Raw genomic sequence first — 19188 nt, 5'->3', positions numbered from 1 at the left:
AATAATGTTTTGTTTTCGTTGTTAAGTATTTAGAACGGAATAAGAACGATTTTAAAAATCAATTTTTATAAAATTACCCCAAAGTTATGGCTTAATTTTAGTATTTACTTCATAAATATGTTAAAATAAGAATAGTAATACAATCGAATTGATTGTTTTTCATATATTATTATGCACTCTACTCTCGGAAATAATTACATATTGCGTATTAATTTCGTGAAAAAATAATACAAGTTCCAAATACAATTTCAAATATAGTACCAAGTAGACGGAAACAACTACATATCTATTAGTAACAGAACAAAAAGGGTTTGTAATATATTTGTACAGAAATAAGTTTAAACACATGTAGGCGTGTTCGAAAGTGCAACAAATGCAATAGAGGTTACACCGTTCCTAAAGCTTTCCCGTTACTCTGACCTCTACTCGACTTATCTTTTGACTGTCGTACATATCAAATGGAACATCTGCGTACAGGACTTAGTTTTATTTATATAAATGTACAAAACATTGAAGTAAATACCGTGTTACGATAACGTTTTCTTTATTAATTATTAATGCATGTATGTATATAACAAAATAACTTCAAAGTTTCACTGTTATTCAAGTATTGCTTTTCTGTAATGCGTCACTGAAGACATCTTTTGATAAATAACTTGTATTATTCCACTTTAACTTTAGAACTCCAAAATGTAAGTACTCACAAATTTAAGCTTTCTTCACTGGAATGTTCAAGAGAACGAGCAGCCTCACTTGCTTAATGTTTACCTTATAACTTATTGCCACCTACGTGTACAGAAATAACAACACAAGTCCACCGATATTACTGCCAACTTTAAAACACTTTAGATTGAATAAGAAGCTCTACACAACAAGCCTTCCACGTTTGGTAGAGCAACCAACGCAACTGTTACCAAGAGACGGCAAGTATGGTCACGGCCCGTAATGACTATGAATGGGGATATCGCCGTCTCTTTCTTGCTTATTTTAAAGAAAGAGATGAAAGATTTTTAAAAGAGAATTCTGAGAGAAACCATAAACGTACCATAGTAGCTGTCTGAATGTGTAAAGAAATGTTTTGACGAGATTGAATTTGTAGGCGTGACGACGAATGGTTGACGAACGTTAATATGAAGTTTTAAAAGATAAAACGCCATAATTTCATATAATTTGGTAGATAAACACGAACATAGGAAGTTGGTTATGTGCTCTAAGATAGGAAGGCAGCCTTTAAAAGTATTCATTGACGTCATCTTACAAGGATAGACAGTGTTGACCCGTATAAAATTCTTTGAATCGCGTGCGGTGAATAAAGATTGTTGCGTTGTAATTACGTGACTGAGCAATCTGCAAACCGGGCGGAGTCTGAGTAGGATGTCACACTTTCATTTCTATGACACTAAAGCTAAACCTGACTGGCCCCTGCAGGTTATATCAAGTACACGTAAACGCATTGCAAACGCCCCTATAAGTTTTATTGGTGTTGTAAAAAAGTACAAATGTTATTCGTACCCATGTTACCAATTTCTTATCCATTGTATAAATATTTTATAAGACTAGCATTGTGTTCCGTTTTTTAATAAAGAATCATGGTACTGATGTTCATATGAAGGCAGTTTTATCTGTTGTATACAGGCTAGAAGGATCACTGTATCTTGTTTTTCGAGTCGATGTTTGCATAACACATACCACGATAAGAGCCGTGGTAAATTAACCGCCTGGGCCATGTTCTAAATTGTTTTACCATTACTAATTTAAGTATACTGGTATTCACACTATCTTGTGGGTTAGGTGTGCACTCAATGTTAAAATTGCGCCAGGACGTTGCTGAAAATAATCTAAAATTTCAATTAGTTATTATCTAAACTCACATAGTTAAGTTAAGTAGATAAAATGTTTTCCAAAAAATAAATGAAGGCACTTTTAACTTGTTAAAATATGAAGTCGTCGACACTTAGGAAATACCGTTTTGAAATCAACACGTTGAAACAGTTGTCTGATTTTCCATACTTGCAGTTAGTTTATTAGTCATCAATGGTTTTACATGTTTTTTTTTGCATTTTAAGCAGATGGAAATCCCTCTGGGTTTTTGAATCGATCCCATTATGTTTTTCTACTTTCTATCAATTTATTTTGTAGTGTAACGTGAAGTACATTAATTTTACTCTCGAGAAGAATAAAAATAAACTTTAAACATTGAAACTCTTCGACAAACACGACGCATTCCACAGAAAAATACCTTATATGAATATGAGGAAAAGCTTGTGTGGAGGTAAATAATATAATATATTAATAGCGTACAATAATCAATAATGTTATGCATTATTTCACTAAGTTATTCAAAACATAATATGACCTCAATAATCCATTAACTTTATTTTCTTTCCTCTATCTAAAACTAGATTTGAAATGTATGAAGCAACTTATACAGCTTGTGTATTGAGATGATTGCAATGCAATGTTCATGAAACATAATACTGTTTTAGTGTACAGATTGAATATAACAGCAGACTTTTGATAACTAAATTTTAATAATATTCGTGGGAATTTCTTCAGTCGGCAAATGGCGTAATATGACGCAAAACGGAACCAAAATGGCGTCTTTTGGTGTCGAAGGCCAAGATTCGCATCGGATAGCCGAGTCAAGGAAGTAGGTAGTCTATACATAAAATGCACCTAACGTCTTTTTGCAGTCTTTCTCTAAGTTTTATCATCATAATATTTTTTAGCAGCGGTAGGGCTCCTTGTGAAAGAGTTCGTCCAGGGAAGTACAGCCGCGGTAATGTGAGCATTACTGCGTTCCGGTTTTGAAGGGTAAGGGTGCAGGTGAAATTACAGGCACATGGGACTTATATCTTATGTCTCAGGGTGAAATCTTTGTGATTTAAAGCTCTGAGTGGCGATGCAAGTACTATGGAAGGCGTGTTGTTTACCACCAGGTGCACGACTTGTTCGTCCCATTTGGTATAAAAAAAAAGATACAGTATAGTCAATCGTTCTCCCGTTATAATAAATATTTTGCGCTCTTCGTTTAAATAACCAATTTGAGTTTGCTACCTTGAAGTGTACATCAATTTTGTAAATGCATATTGCAACAGTTAGATAGCGCCTAGTTAGATAGTGTCTCTGGTACGTAATATTTTGTACTGAATACTGAGCAATTTGTTATTATGAAAGTACTCTACAATGATATCTTCATTGCAAGGTTATACAAGTCACAGTCTAGTGTTCCTTACAATAGGCACTTCCCGATGCGATTCACTGAACAAATTTCAAGGCAACTACACGTACATAGACATAAGCCATCTATTTACTAGTTCTATATATTTCAATTACTGGATTTTCTTTCGTCTTACGCGGTCTTAACCTATATTACGCGGATTAATGATACATGTTTATGCAATATGTATATATACGAATATATATAAACTATATTTCGTTTTCTCTAGCATTAGACAGAAAACTGCGACTTTTATCTTATTTTGCAAGCAAAGCAATGTAATAAATACCGCGAAACAAAATTCTCAAACATATTTACTGCCTTTATTTAACTATTACGTTTTTTACTCTTAATATTCCCAAAGATGGAATGAAAATCTTCTACATTTTTATATAAGCACTTAATCTGTTTCGAAGATTTGCTCTATAAAAAACCTTAAGGAATTTGAGATTTCAAACATTAAAAAGAAATAAAGAACAGGTGCTTGTCGCCTTTTCAATCAAAACAAGGAAAGATACTAATATGAAAACGCTGTACAGAACCTTTGCCTACCAAATAAATGAGTGAAAATCTAAAAAAAATTAAAATGACACGGAATATTTTTTATAGTAATAACAATTTATAGAGTTTTTTAATCATCAATTCTCACAATGTTTTCATTTACTGTAATATTTATTACTTTACAAAAAGTTTACGATCACTTCTTCTTTGTTCACAGCTTTTCTAATATAAAAAAATATATAGATGCGTTTTTATGAATGAACCAACACAAAATATTTTTACATTGAATGGCTTACGTACCAATTTTATGTTTTTTTTTTCTACATTTGAAACGTATTATTAATTAACAAAGTAAGCGTTATTTTTCCACATTCCTCATAGTAGATTAGCGTAACGAAATTGTAAACGAATTCAAGATATGGTTCAAAATATTTTCTTAATGAGAATTTAGCACATAACTGTTATGGTATGACTGATTAACAAACTTTACAAATTTAAAATCTACTAAATCTTTATAACAGCCGCAATAAGCGTTACTAAATAGAAATTAATACTTTTAGTAGTTTAACCTCGTGAGGCCCCATGTACATCAAAATAATATTATGTGAAATAATTCAGAGCCAGACAATATTATTCCTATGATCACGTAAACGCCAACTGTAATATAATAATGAAAATATCTCAATCAAATTGACCGCTATATATTTAATAGAATAGATGAGAATAGAAAAACACATGTTGCAACACTACAACGTATAGATACAAAAAACAGACTAATAACACTTAGACAAACAAAACAAAATAGAAAGAATTTAAAAAAATACAAAAACAAAAAAGTAAAATAAAACAGACAAAAAGTACGTTTACTACTTATATATATTAGGTATATTTATTATCTATATTATATTGTTCATTACATAAGTGTATTAAGCATGTTTACGCTGTATTATGTTTATTTTATACAGTAAAAATTAACCATAAAATTATAGCTTATGATATTTTTTCTTTATTTTTCTGTTTTAAGTGTAGCACCAAACGTTTGTTTTTTTTCTGTTTGGCCCAATAGTTAACTGGTAGAGATTGCCTTATGGCATTTAGTCTGCCATTTGTACATTTTTGTATTGTGCAAAGAGATTAAATAAATAAATAAAAAGCAATAAACAAAATAAAACTACTACAATTCGTACAGTCATTTGTGAAATTATGGCGTACGCAAAAGAACCTTAGGCTCTGGCTTAAACTGCATAATGATACTATGACTGTAGATCTCTACTATAGACACTATATATCAAGAAAAAATGCGTTTTTCATACAAAATTGAGGGTTTACTTGCTTGGGCCTGATATTTAGTACATTTTAATGAACTTAGAGCGTTTAGCGATTTTAAATAGTTTGATGGATTTTAGTTTAAAATAAATTTTAATGAAATCACATTTATTGAACTAGAACTATTTATATATAGAGTTACGAAATGAAAACGCAACGGTTTTTATTGCAGTTAACGCTATTTTCTCACGAAGTGCAAAATCTTGTGCTCAAACATCACCATATCGTATAGTTGTAGGTACATCGATTTGACTCATACGTTTTTATTTCATTACTGATATAACTTTCTTTGAAACGTATTACGATACATGATTCCGATTATAAAAGCGTGTATTTTCATTGTTCCAGGAAATGCCGTACTAAATATCAATAAAATATAGATTAAGGTTCGCATTTCTATGTTAATGCTATGTAGATATTTAGGTTTTGTTATCCTTATTTTAGGGTAGACTTACAGTGAGGTTGCACTGTTTGGTACTGTAGCCTAGGCACGGAGATGACCTTATTTGATATTACAATCCGGACTTAAACCTAGACTAGAGTCAAATAGATACAACTTCACTATAGGTCTACTCTGAAAGATAAATAATAAAACCTAAATGTCTACATGCCGTCGTTACTCCGCCATCATTACGTGTGATAATCGTGGAAGTTTAAATCTAATTTAAATGTATATATATCGTGTGACGAGTCTTGCAAGTATCAGAAACCAATAGAATTTCGTTATTATGACTAAACAGCGCAGAGATGTCTATTGGCTGCTGAAACAAAGTTATTCTCTAATACGCTTTGCTAGATAATAAGCCTTATCGTGTTTACAAATATACATATACTAGACTAATAAAGAGTAATGTACTCATTTTCGTAACTGATCGAAACGGGCATCTGTTTTAGCTTAATTGTCTTCACACTACAGCTCTAGTATTCTTTACGAATAGTCACGTGATAATGTAGTTGGAATGTCTGATTATTCTACGTCACTTAGAACAATGTCGGCTAATATTCAAATTTGATCATCACTCCATTTATAATAGCTAATTTAACGGCTGATCGCATTTAAGGAATCGTTTTGAGTAATATAGTAAAAAGGTAATATAAAACCAGTATTTGCGTGTTCATCGCAATTCGCAAAGCGTCATCTCAGAGTGAATACCTCGTATGTCTTTTTTTTTAAGATACTAAATGACGGGACGAACTAGTCGTGCGCCTGGTGGTAAGCGACACAGGCATTACCACAGCGCCCGTCAGTGACATAAGTTAACAAGTCCTATATGCCTGTAATAACACTAGCATCCTTACCTTTCAAAACCGGAACGCAGTAATGTGAGCATTACCGCTTGCCGACAAAAATACGTTAAGTGGCAGCACTTTTCGTGTGTATTTGATTTCTATGTAAATTTTCGGGATGAAGATAAAAATGTGATTTGAAATATAGTAGATACAATAATGTTTTATAGTTAGCATTTTAATTAGTTAAATTATACCTCTTTCAGGTATATTAGTTTAATAACATATTTAAGTTCGAGATTTATAAGTAGACATTATATTTTGTATTATTTGTTGGTTTTATGAACTCTAAGTATAACAAACGTTTAAAGGACTAATTAAAAATAATTTTCATTACATAGTTATAAGTTTCTTACTGACTTACGGACTGCGTTTCCTCTCCAGTCAATGATTATTTCTCAATTTATCTAATCTCTAAAAAAATTATTTTTCATGTATTTACGGAGCGAATGAGCAAATTATACATAAAACGTACTGTATTTACTTCGAATCGTGAGTGCTTAACTGCTGTGCACCCAAAGTCAGACAAAAGTGTTTATACATATAAATGTTTTTGTATAACGACTTCGACTTACTGGAGCGGCGGGTTGCAAAGGGCCGCAGAATGCAGAATGCCTGGCGTGTTCCTCGCGGTTCCGAGAACGTCGGTCCTGGCTGGAGGTAGTCGGATATTTTGCGCCATTAACGTTTTCCTAAGTCGTAATATCCCGGTTTTAAGATACCTTGTTGTAACTCTTCTTTATCGTCATGATTGTGTTTTTTGTGGGGCTTTCGGTTATTTCTTTAATAATAATAATAATTGATCTATTAGGCCATGTAAAAGGACATAATTCATAGTAATAATAACAGTAATTGATTTAATTCTACAAATACAAATTACACAAATACAACATACATATAAAAAAAAATCTGTATTGAGCACTGTTTAAGAGTCTATGCAACCTCAAATGGCTTCGGTTGATTCCACATGACAGTGAAAGTCTTGAGTCAATCACTTTCGAAAAAATACACAGTAAAATTGAGGATATGACACTAATTAGTATACAGTGTGAAAACACGACTCCTGAAAATTTTCACGATAAAAAAAAACAAAAACTTACGTCGATTGTTTACAAGAAAACCACATATGCAATAGGCACTTTATATAATAATTATACCAATGATTTTTTTTTACATCAACTGAACTAAATATAACACGTATAGTATATGATATACATTTTTCAAATGGCTTTAATTTCGTTTGTAAACAAAATCTGAAATAAAGCCAGTGTCCCTGGCGCTCGATCCAAGCAAAATAAACCGTATTAATACGGGAAATATTTAAATTCGAGCTGAGTATCGACTCTTAATTGTGGACCAGAGTAGCTCGCCATGCACGAACTTGATATATACCTACATTCTATTGATATTCTATTTAGTTACACAATAGTCACTGAGACAAATATCACAGTATACATATATTATTTAAGCAAGAAACTTGTCACCAAGAACGTTTCCAATTAGTTTGCGAAGTAGGGAAGGTGACAAAAGGCGCTAATAAAAATGTGCTATTGTCCAATCACTAGAGGCTTTTCACGATGTCCATTGAAATGTGGGCAACTTGCAGATCACGTGTTTATTTAACACGCGAAGGTTCACAGATTGATATTTACGATTAAAGTGATTGAAGAAGTTTAATATAATAAACTAAAATTAATATAATAATAATATATTAATTTTATATATTTTATATATTATAATAATATAATATAATAATAATTTAATATATTAATAAACTAAAATTGATAGACGATAAAAAAATTGGTTCATTAACATTTTTGAAACAAAAAATTGTCAAGTTCTTAGGATTTCGCGATTGTTACAAATTGCAGTCAGCCGTTACTGTGGGACATGTAAAGGGCCTGAAACGTTGGTTTGTTTGAAAAAAAAAAACAAATATACGTGATGTCTCTCAAACTAGGCAAATCTGTATCTTAAGAGTGATTCAATCTAATGAAGTTCCCTCTTATTATCATAAAGCAAAATTGTGAACAGCGTAACACACAACAATTTACTTAAGGAAAAGTACAATTTTAAAATTATGTTAAATTTACGTAAGTTATAACCTATATTCCATGGGAGTGTGTGTATATGTATCTGCGTGTGTGTGTGAGTGTGTGTCTTTAGATCTATCTTAACATATAGCGTAGTCGTAAAAAAGTCGGGAGTTATAAAAAAGAACAATTGTCGTAAGATCCCTTGTATACCCCGTACACAGGCCTTACGACACAGACAATTACTCTATGTTCCCATAAACGCTCAGTACCTTATAGTCAGCAACCTATACATTAAAATGAAAATATCGCATTCACATTTAGCACTAATAATATTAATATTCTATATGACCTTAGGGTACCCAGAAAAATACGTTCTTCATACAAAACTGAAGGCTTACTTGCTTTGGCATATTTAGTATATTTTAATGTACATTGGGTGTTTAGCGCTGTTCCTATTGCAGTTTGCTGTTTCTTTTTATAATATCAAGTGACGAGACGAAGAAGTCGTGCGCCTGATGGTAAGCTAGACGCCTGTCCATAACAGTTGCAGTGCTACTCAGAACTTTAAATCGCAAAGATTTGAGGGGCATTGCCACTGCGCCCGTCACCCTGAGACATAAGTTGACAAGACCCACGTGCCCGTAATTTTATCAGCGCTCTTACCCTTCAAAACCGGAGCACAGCAATGTTTACATTACTGCTTGGCGGCAGAAGTAGATAAGGTGGCAATACTCATCCCTGGATGAACTCTTTCACAAGGAGCTCTACTGCTACAGGATCTTAGGAGGATAAATATTCCTGTATCTAATTTATTGTTAAAATGCAAACGAGTATGATTATGAAATCACTACACTCTCAAAAATATTGTTGTGCTAAATTTAATTATTATACCGGTTTATTGAATAATAATAATAAATAATAATAACGCGCACATACTCATAGCCCCGCACTAGGGAAATCCTGTATCGCAGGTGTCATGGACACACACACAATTACAAATTACACCCAAACTCACGTTAGAAATAAATGTCTATAATAGGTCGCGCAACGTAGCGTACTATATGGTATTAGAATCATTAACCCATCAATGCATGCGTCCACACGTATAATATTCATGCCTCTGAGAAATCATAACATTGCACAAGTCATATCATTATAAAAGATTACGTAGAGATACAAAAAGACAAAACGTGAAGATCAAGGTGTTTACATTAGATTGAATATTGTACGAAAAATTCTAGTGTCACAGAGATAATATGTAATAAAGTTTTCGTTAATTAATATACAGTAAAATGGGTTATAGTAGACATACATTAATAAAAATGGCTTTTCATTGTGGTAACTTTGTTATTTACACTTACAGTACTTAGATTTTGATAAATTTTAATACAATGTAACGTTCTTTGATTTATAAGTTACATGGTTTACATTGCCCCATTTTTTTAATAATATTAAGTGACGGGACGAACAAGTCGTGCACCTGATGGTAAGCTACACTCTTGTCCATAATAGGTACAGTGCCATTCAGAGCTGTAAATCGCATAGATCTGAGGGGAACTGGCACTGCGCCCGTTACTCTGAGACATAAGTTGACAAGTCCCATGTTCATTTAGGTATTGCTATGTGCAAATAGTGAAAAATAGGTATTTAAAGCTATAGAATAAAAAAACACAAATTTATAGAGCGAATGTGACGGAGGCGTGAGGAGAGGTTGACTTTGGCGTACATACCTCAATGAGATTGGGCATGTCTTTAGAAAAGACCGGGTTTTTTTTAATGATACTAAGTGAGGGGTCTGAGCCATAATTTGACTTAAAAGTGAAATTATTGGCATATGCGTGTAATTTCACCAGAACCCTTACCCTTCAAAACCGGAACGCACATTATTACCTGGCGGCAGAAATAGGTAAGGTGGCATTACTTCCCTGGACGACCTCTACCACTAGGAGCTCTACTGCTACTAAACTACTACTACGCTAAAAAGTACCAAAAATAAACAGGCTTGTATGAAGAGACTAATCGGGGTGGAGGAGGCGAAAGTAGTTTGTCAGGAGAGCAGCAGGACGTCTACGGTCTCTGTCTACCCCGGTGGGTGACAGGCGTAAAGATATGTATGTGGAATAAAGATAAGAAACTTACTTTGTAGTTAGTCGTAAAAACTCTACACTTTTCGGTTATACTTCGGTATTTTATTTATTTATTTAATGTATGTAATGTAATATATAAAAATGTGTAATAAGAAACCTGGGTGCATTATTTAAGTAACATTTTTTTAATAATATCAAGTGATGGGACGGACAAGTCGTGCGCCTGATACACGCCTGTCCATAACAGTTGCAGTGCCACTCAGGGTTTTGAATTGCAAAGATCTAAGGAGCACTGCCACTGCGCCCGTCACACTAAGACATAACTTGACAAGTCCAATATGCATGTAATTTCACCAGCATCTTTACCCTTCAAAACCGGAGCACAGTAATGCTGATATTACTGCTTGGCGGCAGAAATAAATAAGGTAACATGTTATTTAAACACAATTTATTACGTAAAACATAAAAAGACAACAGCAGTTGCTAGCTTCAATACGAATCAAAGAAATGCCCACTCAGTGCTCTCCTTGCCGAATTCACACTTATATTGAAAACATTCAGAATATTCTTCAAAGGTAACGTTATTCAAAAACTAATACGTGCCTCTGCAATTGTATGAATAGTCGTTATTACCCGATCGAACACCGATATCGAATTTTGTGCCCAGGATACATTTCAATAGGAACATACATTCATGTCAATCGTTGTGGATGTACGTATAGTCAATAGTAGGTACTTACCTACTGATATAAATGCAAGGCCACGACTAATAATGGCAACCAATGACAGAGCTAAGCCAAGCATTGAATCGGACACGCCGATTGGATTGGGATTCCACTCAATTGAGCGTTCATTGTTCCAAGCCTAAGTGATTAAACATTTTTATACTTTTAGTAGGTCTTTGCAGCTCTGTTCTGGAATTTATTAGCCATTGTTTGTTAAAATTTTGGCGGTTTACGTAAACAATGTTGCAAGCTGTCTAAAAATTAACTCTTTAATTAACCGATTTGAAAAAAAGGATGTGGTTCTCAATGAGACTGTATGTTTTTTTTGTATGTATGTTACGCGATAACTCACGGCATTTGTGAACCGATTTTGATGATTCTTTTTTTTTTGTTAGAAAGAGGGTAACTCAGAAGTGGCCCCATTTAAATTTGAAGAAAATATTCCGCCTCTAAGGGTGGCAAACTAGGGGATGAACGACTAATCAGGTCGATTTTTTTTAGTATTCTGTACTGAGATTATTTGTTTAAAGCAGTTTCAATATTACAAATAGGATCTCAGAATTTGTATATGAAAATATTCGATTTATGTATAAGTAACGTCTGTGAGATAAGAAAAAGCCTTGGTAGCCATTAGGTTCCATCAAACCATTAGGTTTGATCTACTGTTTCAGGTTCGAATCCGGCCTTACACCTTTGAATTTCTTGGAATTTATGAAAATTAATTTGTAATTTATCATGATCCTTTTTTGGTGAAGGAAAAGCATCGTGATGCAATCTGCACGTCTAAGAAAGTCTCAGTACCCTCGAAAAACGTGTGAAGTCCGCAACCTGCATTAGGCCAGCGTAACGGACTATGGCCTAAACTAAACCTCGCCAGAGAGGAGACCCGTACCCAGCAGTGGCACGTATAAATGGGAGATGATGATGATAAGCACTGTCTATCTACAGTTCTGTTAGCTGGTTATATTGTTTATTCATTGTTAAAACTTCAGTTTATGTGTTTAAAACAGTCCCTTCGAAAGAGAGGAACATTGCTTTTTGCGCAGGCACAGCCTTATGATTTTTTTACGACCGTCACAATTAGCTAATTGATTTTTATCTCACAGACCTCAGCCGGAATGATGTAAGATTGCAAATATTAGTTGCCTAGGTAGACAAGAAATTATTAAGGTTAATCCAATGTAATCTTTATATATCTATTAATAGGAGTTAGTCGTAGTTAGCCTTCGTCTTTCTGTTGACTATTTGTGTGGTTAAAATGCAAATGGTTTTTGCATTTCTGTTTTGTACAGCATTGCTTAATAATAATAATAATAACAATGTGTATGATAATCACACTAATTACCTTATTTCAAATAAGGGATTTTTGTTGTACATATAGGTAGCAATGACCTTAATTTCCCGGCAGCACTCGGAATATACAGGCCGAAGTTAATTTTGAAAAGTTTGCCGCCTATTTAGGTCCTATCTGAAATAGAAGCCGTGACCTTCATTATTTAGCGTGCGCAGTGCTAACTGCTGGGTCACTGAGGTAGTCAGTTGTCAAAAAGTAAACTTTCGTTACCCTAAAAAAACGCACGCTATTTTATAATATGAATAACATTACGAAATTATTTGCAAATTTTACGAATCGAGTAATTTGAGTATGGCCATGAATCACCGTGAACCTGTTATTCCGTCTGGGCATCTCAATTCTGATGTCATGATTGACCTTTTGAAAATGCTCGGAATGAATGAACAGGAAATAAAGAGGGTGGAGAGGATGTACTCAATTGGTTCGATTCAATTGAGTAATTCAAGGTTTAAAATTTTTAGTTCAGTGTCTGATGAGATGAAAATAATCTCAAGTGGAGTGTATTTTTCGAAGAAAAGTAACTAAGAATCAATAGTTACGTAAAAACAATCGTAACGACTCGTCGTAAAAATACATAAGATCTTTCAGCATTTCTATGACACGTCGCGGCTTAAACGTATGGTATTATAGATGTTCTATTCAATTACCTAATAGTTAATGAAACAAATGCCACAATACCTGCCTTAAAATATTTAAATAAGGAACATGTTACCAAGAACGTTTCTAATTAGGTTGCTAAGTAGGAAAAGTTACAAAAGGCTCTAATAAAAAATATAGTATTCACCAATCACAAGAGGCTTTTCACATTGTCCATTGAAATGTGAACAACTGGCCGATCATTGTTTATTTAAAGCGAGGGTTGTGGACAGATTGCTATTTACACTTAAAGTGATTAAAATAGAGGAGATAGACGATAAAAATGAGTTCATTATCATTTTTTTAAACACAAAATAGACAAGTTCTTAGGATTTCACGAATGTTACATATTGCTATTAGCCATATTGTGAGACCTGTAAAAGGCCCGAAATGTTAGGTTTTAGAAAAAAACAAATATACGCGATTTAGAGCAAAAAATAAAAATAGTTATTTAAATTATTTATTTATTTATAATAATTATTTAAAAATATAAATAGTTAAACAGTAGTTTCATTTTCAAGAAAATAGGTAAGAGAAACAATTTTAATCTATTCGGGAAACTTATTTTTTCCCCACTTAGTAAGTATTAAGTAAATTTATATTTTCCCGGGTAATTAAATTAATTTCCAAATTTAGTTTGGTACTGCCCGAGACTTCACCACTAATATAGTTTTTGTTTGTGTTACTTTTTATTTGGTTATTTTATTTAAGTTTATATTTATCCTATTTACGTTGTTTTTGCAAACAGTGCTCAATCATAAATTAGTTGTGCAATTAGGTAAGATCTTCACCATATTTCATTTGTAGTGCATAACATTGTAATAACCGTAAGTGAATCAAAAACCTAAAATGACTCTCTAAAGAATATTATAAGAATAAACGTAAAAATGGACAACTCTTAAAAATTCAGGACATCCTAGGAGATAAGCTCAGTTACTTATAGAGTTGTATTGAAATACCAACCTTAGATTCAGTATGGAAAAAAAACGTTTGTGGTTGCATCAAAGGCTACAAGTAGACTCGTAATGACATGTAAGAAGATATGTAATTAGGTAATACATGGAGAGAATCGGTTTTGGTGATACAATTTGTAACAAAACCTTTATTGCTTCGCAATACAGGTGAGGTTTATTATACATGAGAACTTGAGTGGTGATCAGAGAGCAGTGACATGTGTCAATGTGGTTAAATCATAGGCAAGCAGACTTTGAATTTTGTGATGTAAATTTTTCACTCAAGGAGTAGATTTATTATCAAATTAACACTTAGAAAATGATATTCTAATTCTGATAGAGACAAAACATTTATTTACTTGTAATTTAACTCAAACAGAGTTAGGCTCAATTTATATTGGGGCGGAACGGAATGGGAGCGAATATTTGTTACTATTTTGTACATAGCATAATGAACTTTATGGTCAATTACTGTAACGTACAAACTAGATCCAGAGAGAGCCAAAATCTTCCGCGGAATGCGCGAGCACTCTCGAGCATGCGCGAGAATTCCGCGGAAGACTTGACTCGTATCCAGTTTGTACCTTACACTATTGGCCATAAAGTTCATTATGAATAGGTACTTACACTATTGGCCATAAAGTTCATTATGATATCGGTATGGAAGCGAATTTTTGTAACGATATTGTGCATATGCACAAAAATTCGCTTCCAGTCCGTTCCGCCGAAATATAAATTGAGCCTCACTTAGGCTGTATGTTTTAGGTCATGTTTACCATTCATGTATTTATTACATTTTAAAAAACAAATTAATTTTATAATAATATATAATTATGAGTATTTAAATTCCATGAATAAATTTTGATATTTAATTCCCATATTAGTCACCCAACAGTATAAATATAGATTAATACATTCAAACCAGTATCTATGTACCTATTGTTCGATGGTTACAAAAACATAAAAATGATTTCAAATTTTTTAAGCGAATGGAAGTTGATGTAATTAAGGCGTAAATTGCTTATGCAATTTCATTGTCAGATTCACGTTACAGTAATGTTTCATAAATTTTGGCAAATTGTTGATTGTGACTACGTTTTATTTACAGTCTTGTACCTAGTTTAGAACTAGCATTTCTATGTGAAAAACTGTTTAATATAGAGACGCAAACTATGGAAAGTGTACAAGATATTGGTCTAAGAGCTGACAGAGAGTGTATGAACAGTGAAAAAGAATAGATAGATTTCTAAGACATTATAGAATTCAGTTACAGTACCGATTATTGGAATCCTATTTAAAAGTTTGGAAAACATTTTCTGATAACGGAGTCATGTGGTTTCTATTAGTGGACTGAGCTGGTTGTGACGACACTTTCAAATCTTGGGCAATATATTCAAAATGAGTCAGACCAAAATGATGTGGTAACGGTAAATTCGATGACTCTAATTTGTCATACTTTTTAATATTGATTGACATCTTAAGATTTATGAATAAATTACTCTACAGGCATGCGTATGTTATAGGACAAGATTTACTATTTAGCTGTGTCATATGAGCAATACAAGATGAGAAAATGATTCGGATGGCGTGCATATGATGAAGATTTATTTCTTTTTGTTTCCACCACTTGAAGGCATGACTTGATAAAAAATACATGCTGTAGCACCTGTCGTATAGAATCTGTGTTATATTCAGATTCATCAGTAGATATAAGGCACTTTATCTCGACAATGATGTTACATAGATTACTTATGCGTCAAAGAAGATAATTATGGCAAACGTACTCAACACAAAGAAACTGTAAACTTATTATCTACACGAAACTAAACACTACGCACACAAAGGGCACAAAATCACAAGAACACAGTATGAAACAAGTCAGTCTTGACTGGCGCGCATAATCGTGCATATTACTAGAATTGTCACATTATTGGTAAAAAGAGCTGCGCAGGCGACGACGAAGGTAGCGCTCGCGCCGCGCCTCGTCTCACCTATACGCACACATCGCCTTTGGTAAATTCTTTGCATAAATAAACGAGAAAGCTCCCCTATCTCGCAAACTCGTAAATTGAAGTTTTCGCCACAATCACTCCGCGAAACAGAAACTCACTGCTTCTAAAGAACTTATAAAAATGTCTCCCTTACCTTACACTGCGCAGTAATGATGTCCTAACACGATCGATGAAAAGAAACAAGCGAAAAGTAGTCACAGTCACGTTCGTCCGAATACTTCGAGAGCAATGGCGCCGGTTCTGTTCCAAGGAAGGTAAGCCTTGTTTGCTCAGTGACGCCAACCGAGCCTCATCTCTTCCGTCCTTTTCATACTGTACATACAATGAATGCATTAAAATGAGACCGGTATAAGTGCGCTGTTTCTGTAGTAATGTACCTGTAGTGCAGCAATTCAGGTCTTGTGTTGGTTGTTCGTCTCAAAAACGGTGCAAAATATTTACATTTAGTCCCCTATAGTTCGATGTCAGAACGTCAGTTTGACCTAAAATCAGGTAATGTGTTGATTCACGTGACTTCAGCCTTTTAAGAATAGAAATAGCTATGTACATTGAATAACACGTATGACACACAACATTATCGTAACTGAAAAATAATTTGCTTACTTACCACGCATTAAAATAATATAAAAACAGATACCTACAACCATTGCTCCTAGTACATATACATACATATCTATACATTGCGTCTAGTATATAATTATCATTTATACTTACTAGAAACAATGGAGAAATAATTCTTTGCTAATTCTTATCATCAATTTTGTCGTTTGTTGCTTCACATAATCAACAAAATTAAAAGCGAACATAGATTTATGCAATACGTATAAAAGATACATACACAAGACAGTATTGTACACATGACTTACTGAAAGATGGAAGTATTCAAGATATAAAATTAAATATTTTCTAGAAATGTGATTGTAGAGTCATCTATTGACTTTTTATGGAAACACTAAGTGTAGAGCAATGCTACGTTGCATCACTTTATATTATAGACGTGGTGTAGAGTAAGAAACTATCAGTTGAATTAATACGACACAAAAACTATAGGTGGCGCTTTAGACATTTTGCAATGTTATGGTATAGTAGTTACTACAGATTTTAATTACGAAGTTAAGGTGACTAAATAGGCATAAAATCGTGTAATTAGTGCCTTTTGAAACAGCAAAGTCAATCAAAATAAACGACACTTCGGGAATTGATAATTAAATTTAAAGAAATACTAAATAGGTACAATATGCCCTGTGCCCGCTGGTTTGAAATTTTCATCTACGGTAATGTAGCTTTTAGTAGAGATGTAAGTCCAGATAGTAACACGTCTAAAGTTGGATAGCTACCACTTTCTTACAAAATATTACTGTAGCTAATATATCTTTAGAAGTGAATAACAATGTTCACTTTCATATCTTTTATTAATTTATATTTAATTTTGTATTACTGCTTTCCTAACCGACGTTAAGAAAAGGAGGACGTTCTCAATTCGACTATATGTTTTTTTAAGTTAACGATATAATATAAACATCCTGACAAAAAAATTGTAACAAAAAGGTCTTGGTTTTATTTTTTCTATAAGTTGTAAAAAATAGTAAAAAATAATTCTTATTGAAGACTTATTTGGAATAAACACAGGCTACGACTTTCGAGTGAAATATTGTCTCTAAGCTAACGAGAGGAAGACGAAAATTTTCTTTATTGACCCTCCCCTTTATTGGTCCCCCTCTGTCTTCAGCCTCTCATTGCTGAGGATCCTGCGTGACTTTGAGCAACTATTCCATATATATTTTTTTCCATTCCACTTTACTAGGTGGAGTGCGGCATTCACCGGTGTTACCAAATTTTCAGCTACCTGGTCACACCATCGTTTTAAACTTCGTCCTCATTATGTCAATGTAAAAATTTAACAATTTATGTGCCTCAATATAGCACACAAATTTTGCCAAATACCTATCAGAAGAAACAATCGTAACTGTCGATACCATGTTAAAAAAAGATGGAGAGCGAGCGAGTGAAAGCATTGTGCAAACTTTAATCTTATACTGTCGTTTGTTCATCCTTTGTATAATAAATATTTATATGAAAGTGGCCACTTTCTTTTAGCCATCAGGCTTGGAAAATCTAGTAAATCTTTAACGATAAATACATCACCAACTAAACGTATGTGCTTGGTTTACATTGCAATGTTAAACAAAAACATTAAAAGTAACAAAACAACTTGAAGCAAAAGGCAACTAAGTACTGTAAGCTGAAGGTCATGTCATGACACATCCAGATCTTGTGCTTGTGATCTCTGACTCTGGCTACACATACAGTCATTTAAACCAAAACTTTTTTCCTTAGTCGGGTTTTCTATTATTTTTATTTATTTTGTTTTTAATCCTTGAAGACGTGGGTTGACATTGTTAAAATTACGACACAATAAAGGAAAACCGAGTGATGATTCTGCGTGAGGATTTTGTGCAAAAATTTCAAATGGCAGATTTGAAGTTTTAAGGAAATTTAATAACCTTAATCAGCCTTTCAACGTTCTGCATTCTAAACACAGAAGATTGATTACTAACGGGATTTATTTAAAAGTACAATACTAGAAACAGGTTTCGGAACGTAACTAGTATTTCTAGACGATATTTGGCTGACTATTTTGTGTTATTATCGGTCGTTTTAATCCGTTAACTGCGATTAACCTGAATATATTCGCATCTATCAATCACGGTCTCGGTATTAAGAGCTAGAGTATAGTTTGTCAGTTAGCTAATATTTAGCAAATAAACATAATATACGTTCAAAAACGAGATTATTTTATAGATTGCCGTTTTCCCTTTTTCATGTTGATTGAAAATACTTCATATCAGTAGTACAACAGGAGAAGATTAAAGAATATTTGGAAAATAATCTATGGAAATAATGTGGATACGCACTAAAACCTTTTTGGAATATACAGTAAAGGCTTGCTTTTTGGTTGGCCTTATCAACCAAATACGTAAAGGACCAAATACATTTTTCATCACACATCACACATCACATTTTTTAAAATGTAAAGTAAGAGGCAAAGGA

General features: G+C 33.3%; 1 protein-coding gene across 1 annotated transcript in view; it reads right to left on the bottom strand.

Annotated features, from left to right (window-relative positions):
- LOC113230478 (insulin-like growth factor-binding protein complex acid labile subunit) overlaps positions 1-16367 on the bottom strand; it is a 50552-nt gene extending 34185 nt beyond the window's left edge. Inside the window, exon 1 of the mRNA XM_026464423.1 lies at positions 16271-16367. The gene's annotated coding sequence lies outside the window, so the exon portion shown is untranslated. The remainder of the gene's footprint in view (positions 1-16270) is intronic.
- Between the last annotated feature and the right edge of the window lie 2821 nt (positions 16368-19188).

This window comes from Hyposmocoma kahamanoa, unplaced genomic scaffold (assembly GCF_003589595.1).
Source record: "Hyposmocoma kahamanoa isolate Upper Pololo Valley unplaced genomic scaffold, ASM358959v1 63, whole genome shotgun sequence".
NCBI classification, from domain to species: domain Eukaryota; kingdom Metazoa; phylum Arthropoda; class Insecta; order Lepidoptera; family Cosmopterigidae; genus Hyposmocoma; species Hyposmocoma kahamanoa.
Note: the sequence above shows the minus strand (reverse complement) of the source record. Positions and strands in the feature narration are given on the sequence as shown.